Source organism: Phragmites australis, chromosome 14 (genome assembly GCF_958298935.1).
Source record: "Phragmites australis chromosome 14, lpPhrAust1.1, whole genome shotgun sequence".
Classification (NCBI taxonomy): domain Eukaryota; kingdom Viridiplantae; phylum Streptophyta; class Magnoliopsida; order Poales; family Poaceae; genus Phragmites; species Phragmites australis.
Genome location: NC_084934.1, coordinates 5,064,807 through 5,071,755, shown reverse-complemented (window position 1 = coordinate 5,071,755; position 6,949 = coordinate 5,064,807). Strand labels below are relative to the sequence as shown.

Here is a 6,949-nt window from a genome sequence, read left to right as displayed (position 1 = left end):
TCTGCTACTACTGCATGAGCGTACATTGCCTGCGCTAAGCCTAAATGCAGCATCTCACGTAAGATGACATCCGGTGATAGCGGAGTTGTCTCCATGGCTGCAGAAGACAAAGTTGTTAGTACGAAACATGTGGATTTAGTACCAACAATAGCTATTGGTGTACCATTTTGATTAAACGAGACTCCATACTTTCTTCTTGTACTAAGGAACTAAAGATATAAACCGAGGATATGATATGGTAGGGATTTAATCTAAGAAATCAGGATGCGAGATAATTTCTCCCTGGACGATCTTAGAAACCATGTGGATAAAACGGATAAAATGAAAGGGCAATAAAAGAGGTAGATTTCACCACAGAAGAGTGTAAGCTCTGTGCCCTTGAGGCTATTCGATTGGAGGCAGGGAAGATTAAATAAATGTTAGATCGAGAAACCAGGTGGACTAATCATGGACTTCAATGTTGGAATGTCAACCAAATTCCTTTGATCGTGCCGGTTCCCAAGCAGGCCAGGGAGCAAGGAGTAGGAACAAAACAAGAGGCAGCGAGGTGGATTGGCAAGGAAAAAGTAGGTATTGGACTCTCGAAGAAGGTACGGGGTGGGTAGTTGCCGGAACTGGTTCCTCTGCAGTAACTGCAGAGGGCAGTAGGGTCACTGCCACGTGGGCCTAGACGCGGTGGGGTTCATGCATTATTGACTACTACCCTCTGTAGTTACTGCAGGTGAGTCCTGTCGGTAGTTACCGGTGAAAGGAGAAGATATTTTGTATAAACAGTAGCATATGGTCCTCTCAGTCGGAGAGGTTGTATTTTTTTTGTTTATTTCCCCTCTTTTCGTCACCGATCAGGGTGGTGATATAAATGGAACGGATCGTTAGACGTAGCGGTGAGAGAAAAAGATAATAGATGGTGATAGGTTGTACACGTTGTATTTTTCAGGGGCTTAATAAGAACGGTCAGTATATTTTAAGGATATATACAGATTCGAAAGCCAGAGGAGGAAAGTTCGGGAATATAGGTTAGGCAGGTACAAATGTAGTAGGTATTGTGCAAATAATTTTATGTTTTTTTGTTGCCTGTGGGCAACGTTGTAAAGTTGTTGGTGAATAAGGTGTAGTAGGACCTAATGTGTAAGGAGCCAAAACAATAGCAGACGGGGAATACATCGACATGTGAAACCGAATCTAGATTTAAAGGAAAATAGAAGGTAATAATGGGAATGTATTTGTTGTAAGCAGTAAAATAATGGATGGGCTCCAATTACTGTGGTGCAATGAGACTGATAAAGAATCGGATGATATAAGTAAAGCTCTGTATTTATAACGAGCCTTTGAATACTCGGCTGAAAATATAGCAGGTTGATGTTGTTAAAGTGAGGATATATTTGATTTTTATAACGAAGCGGCGGAGCAGCAAGGCGTAGGGTCGTCTATTTTTTTTTCTTCTCTTTTTTCTTTTTCTTTTTTAAGTCAGGAACGGACAGGGCAATCTTAGCTACAGACACAACGAAAAATAAGACGAAATGTGCGCTAGTGAAACCAACTTGATGAAATTAAAGACGGATCATCTCCAGTTTGGACTATGGTGTGGATTAGGGCAGTGAAGTTACATGTAGATTAGAATATCGTGTATGTAAGATTATGTGTATAAGCAGCAAAGAGCAGTAAGACGCACGGTCTAGTCTTTACTGGTAGCACAGATGGATGAATAAAACGGTAATCGCTTCACAGGTACCGGATAATAAGCAAGGTAAGTGAACTGAAAGGAATACATTAGGCGTAAGAATATTTTAAAAAACAATTAAGTAACAGAAAGAGAAAACGTCTTTTCATATGTGAAGGATAGAAACCATAATTACATCGGGTGGCAAAAGCACTGTGGGTAGCCAAAAGCCGAAAGTATATACAGAGGTGCATACATATACATATGAATGTACTTCATCGTAGCCAGCGGCTCGCCCGTCACTATCAAAATAATAATTCTCTAGCGGTTCAGAGGTTGTAAAGATAAGCAAATTTGATTATACATACGTGCTAAACACGCTCCTATTTTCTGTCTGGCATTCTCAGCTGGGAACATAATTGAGAGCGGGAAATACCTCTGTATTATCCGACGAGCTGGGAACGCCAAACACCAAACATAGATTAGCACATTCAGGGGCGCAAATATCGGAAATTTGAGCGAGCAAATCTCGGTGGAGAACACCAGCGAGGTCCACAGACGTTTGTAACGCCGAGACCTTTTCCGCTAGTAAACTCTCCCCGAAACGAATGCGGTTAAGTTCTTTCTTGCTCTTGTAGTTTGTCATCAATTATCACGAGACCGTAGTCTACTAAATATGATAAAGCAGCATCGGAAGCATTCCTCATATATCTTACACATATATGTAAGATATTTACGGTGAAGGTTCTAGATACAGGGCTAGATGTCGTAAGTTGGTCCCGTAAGAAAGGAGTGGTGTGGCAAAATGAATAAAGAGAAGTACATACCTGTAACATTGCAGTTCTATAACAAGGCTGGTTGAGCTGGCGCACGGGGCAATGGTGGAACACAGATTCGGTTTTATCATGCTGAGATGGAGGCATCGTACTGTAGGTCAGGATTAATGAATAAGCACGGATCAATAGGGTGTAGAAAAGAGGAATACAATGAAAGAAATGAATGTATAGCACGGTAACAAAAAAGTCAGAATGGCCACACTTGAAGCCAACGCGTGAGGTTGAAACGTCAGGGCAAGGTTCTACGAGCATTATAGTCGTCTCAACAGTATGGTAAACACAAGTAGGACGACAAATGTTTGTTTTTGAGGCTGTACATAACAAAATGGAAGGCATTGCAGTAATCCAAGAATGTACAACAAAATGAAAGGCATCACAGTAATCTAAGAATATACACCAAAAGGACTGATAGGAACCTGAGTAGGTATTTACAGAAATGGTTGTTCAAAAGTCAGCCCCTACACTTAGCTCGGAGCCGAACCATGCAGGTTTAGCAGAGCGCGAGGTAGAGCTACGTTACATAGGCAGGAGGTCACAGAATGGCGAGGCTAACGACTAAGGCGATTATATATACGAAGGTTCATGGCTGGTAGGGTCCAGCCAAGATCGATATCCACAACAAAATGAAAGCGCAGGCCATTAACTTCGTACCTACAACCAGAATGCAACCAGGTTAGATCTCTGGGTTGCGCACACTTGGGTTATGCATATTAATACCAAAAAATGCGGAACCAACGATTGTTAAACTGCAAATAATAATAGAGAATGAATAAGAAAGAAGAGAAGAAATTAAAAGACCTGGAAGTAACAGAAGGAGCAAACGGATGACTAATAATGGCGGTGAAGAGCTTGTAAGGAAGAGTACCTACCGCTAGCTATTTTGTTGAGGAATTCAAAGAAGGCTCACTAGGCTGCGGTATCACCACTGGGAACATCAGAAGTACCATCTCCATCAGAACCAAGTGGACACCTATGGATAAAGGAACCGTAAATCTAATGCCAAAGATGCTCAAACAACACTGGGAAACAACGCATAGTGTAAATCGTCACGAGAGGAACCTAGTAGTAGGAGCACCCAAATCGTCTCCCAGGTCATCATCAAGAGAGTCATTGTGCTTGTTTGAACCCTACATGAAAACATAGGGAAGTAGAATACATGATATTTAGGCAAAGGTACAAAGGGGATAAAGGAACTAAATAAAGTGTAATTAACTTGGGCAGTTAAATTTGCACCCATGAGTAGCTGTCTGCACACATTCCTGCCTTCTTTGGCAGCAGCTGGGTGATCAGCAGAGCTAGCAACATTGAAAGAATAAGAGGGTATTTTCCGGTTATCAACAATCATCTAAAAGGCTGAAACAGGTAGGTAGTCATTGGCAAAAACAGGACATGTGTATTACACTTACAAAGGAGGCTGTTTGTTCTTTAACGCGGTCAGGTTCGGAGAGTCCTTGGGTGGCGGGGTATCTTTCACGTTCTGTTAGATAGAGGAAGGAACAGAGCCAAGCACATGAAAGGTCACAAAACAGAAGGCAGCGACCAGGGCATTCAGAGCTAAAGAATTAGGAATGTAAGTACCTGAGGTAGAGAGGAAATTTCGACCTGGTGGACTTTGTGTGGTTCTGAAGGGTCAGATGAACAGGCAATTGACAAAACCGCCTTTCGTGTCTCATCAGGAAATGCATCGGTGGACCTTCTGATTGTTGGAACGGTAGCTTGATGACCAAGGCACAGTGGATGTGCTTCACCTCATATGAGCGCTGTGGCTTTTCAAAACACTTGCTGGTTACATAACTGTGAACTGGTATTTTTGGGAAACCAACGAGGCTATTTCGCTTGGAATAGCGTCAAAGGTGCGGGAAGAGCTCATTAACAGCTTGACATCTTTATGAACAAGCCGGCGTCCCATATCACCAAAAAGCACAAATTCTGCTTCATATGTGCTATCAGTCCCCATCAAACATATTTTATATCTGGAATCACGATATACCGCCATTCAATGTAGGAACAAAGCGTGTTACCTAATGACGGTACGAGAATTTGTAGGAGGCACACATATGTATAGCAAGAAACCATTACTTGAACTTGGAGGCTGTGCATTTGCAGTGCGGGCATTTATATCCAGCTCCATCAGGAAGCGCAGTTTTGGTGCAGCAATTGCACGATGGGAAACACCAGGATACAAGTGGATTGATTCGCGAAATAATAACGGTGCATCAGAAGCCTTCAGGCTGCAATAAGGAACACGTCAGTAGATGTTGCAGGACACACTGCATAGGGTGTCACATGAATAACTGAAATAAGAATTGGAAAGGACACTTAACTGGGAAGTCGTATGGACTAATGCGAAACATCTCTTCTAAAGTTTTGTGCTGTGGCTCAAGATTCACAGGTTGAGGAACAGGGACTTGGTCATCCGCTGGAATGCGCTGCACAGGCTCGAAACTGCCATGTAGGCTATTGGGGTGGGGGAGGAGAAAAGCCGTTAGCTAATGGCAACTCAGTAAAACCAAAGGATGACCAATAAGATATAAACTAGAAGAAACAAAAGAGGCAAGAATATGATAGGGAAAGGGTACCTGTGCAGAATATCATGGGTCTCAGGGACATCAGGGTTGTTGTACCACCGACAAGCTGTATTTGTGCTCAGCGAATGCTCACCTGAAAAGGAAATCACAGGGACGGAAGCAATTCTAAAAAAAGGGCATGCAAATAGTCTGTAGGGACCAAAGAATACCGAGCTGTCTAGGATTACACCTTTATAAGATTTCATAAGCGTTCCAACGAAGATAGCAATGACTGGGTCTTTTTCCCCGATTGCATATACCTCATCAGCATCAAATTCAGAAGCTCTCTGACCCCAAAGATAAAGTTTGATCTGATAGTTGCTAAAATGGAACCATAAAAATCAGAAGTAAGCAAATAAAGAGGAATATCAAAGGCTTTCCCAGGACGGTGGAGAAGGAAGGGTGTAACCAAGACCAGAATGGACATTATGTTGTACCTGGTGTCTCTAAGTGTAATAGTCCTTCGAGCTGTAGGCTTGCTGTGATTGCTGAGCTAGATCGGGGTTGCATCAGCCACTTCCGCGATCAGACCAATGACATCTGTAACAAAGGTGGAAGGGATCAGCAAGGTAGTAACATAATTGTATGTAATTAGCGATGGAAAAAAGGTAACCAAACAGGTTTCCATACAGGTACGCACCAACAAAATGCTTGGTTTCACCAACAAGTGCAGGTAGATTTCACCAACCTGTCATACTTTGATTGAAGAGACCAATGACTACCAACCTACCATACAGGTAAAGCGGAATGGTAGGTTGGTAGTCATTGGTCTCTTCAATCAAAGTATGACAGGTTATCTCAATCATGAACTCTGAGTTAACAGACATGTAAGAAGGCTTTGAGTTGAGGACCCTAAACCTCTTCAGCATGTACACCTTCCCTTCACTAAGCAAAGGCTTTTTACCCTTGATATTATCTAAGCTAATCTTAGCATACATAGCAGTTCCCTACAATACATGAAGGGCACATCATGAGATAGCAAAGGGATAATAACAAAAGGGAAATGGGGAATGTATCGCTGATAGGAAAACAGAGCAACTGTGTGATACCTCAGCATCCAACAGGACAAGGTCAATATGCTATACATCACCATCATCAGTCCCTCCACGGTAGTCCCACATCCTTGACACCCTCGTACAGACAACCCAGTGTCTACTCCGTGGGTGGATATCTCTCAGCATAGAGACGACTGACATCTGTTCTTGCAGGGACAACGGTACAACTAAATAGGCAGGACAGGATGACCAGCACCATGCACTGCCATAAGCAAATCAAGGCAACCAAGAGCGCACAAGGACACAAGGAAAACGATAAGCATGGACTTATAAAAAAACGAAGTGGACATGGTACACAGGACAACGTATGGAGACAATATTGGCAATTGAAGAACAACTACAGATTCGGTACTGGAGAAGGCGAATAGGTATCATGGATATGGTAAAACCACATATACTATATAAATGAGGGGAAGAAACTATTGTAAAGAAGAGAAAACTTCAGCATTTGCAGTGCGGGCATTTTTAGTCTTAGATCCACAAGAACCATCTTCGTTTTGAATCAGAATCACAAGACCCTTCTTTGATGTCACTCGAGACACAGCTACATATAGCTGACCATGTGCGAAAACAGGGCTCTTTAAGTAAACACCAACATTATCTAGCGATTGACCTTGGCTTTTATTTATAGTCATAGCATAGCACACTTTAACAGGGAACTGACGACGCTGTAAAGTGAATGACATCCTGTTCATCTGTGATGATAGCACTATTCTAGGGATATCAATAGGGTGCCCCACATTTTTCCCTGTCATGATAACCGCTTCAATCACCAGATCAGCAAGATTAGTAACGATAAGATGCGTTCCATTGCACAAGCCTTCCGTCTGG

At 42.5% G+C, this 6,949-nt stretch overlaps 1 long non-coding RNA gene across 2 annotated transcripts; it reads right to left on the bottom strand.

Annotated features, from left to right (window-relative positions):
* Positions 1-2,888: 2,888 nt before the first annotated feature.
* LOC133890759 (uncharacterized) lies at positions 2,889-5,744 on the bottom strand. 2 transcript variants are annotated; one of them, XR_009904100.1, is made up of 12 exons: positions 5,704-5,744; positions 5,501-5,603; positions 5,254-5,374; positions 5,076-5,157; positions 4,821-4,953; positions 4,518-4,727; positions 4,075-4,425; positions 3,903-3,973; positions 3,730-3,791; positions 3,556-3,623; positions 3,295-3,466; positions 2,889-3,147 (listed from the first exon to the last, which is right to left on the bottom strand). It is a non-coding gene; the product is annotated as an uncharacterized LOC133890759 (long non-coding RNA). The 2 variants fall into 2 exon arrangements; XR_009904099.1 differs by having other exon boundaries at positions 5,076-5,384.
* Positions 5,745-6,949: the final 1,205 nt, after the last annotated feature.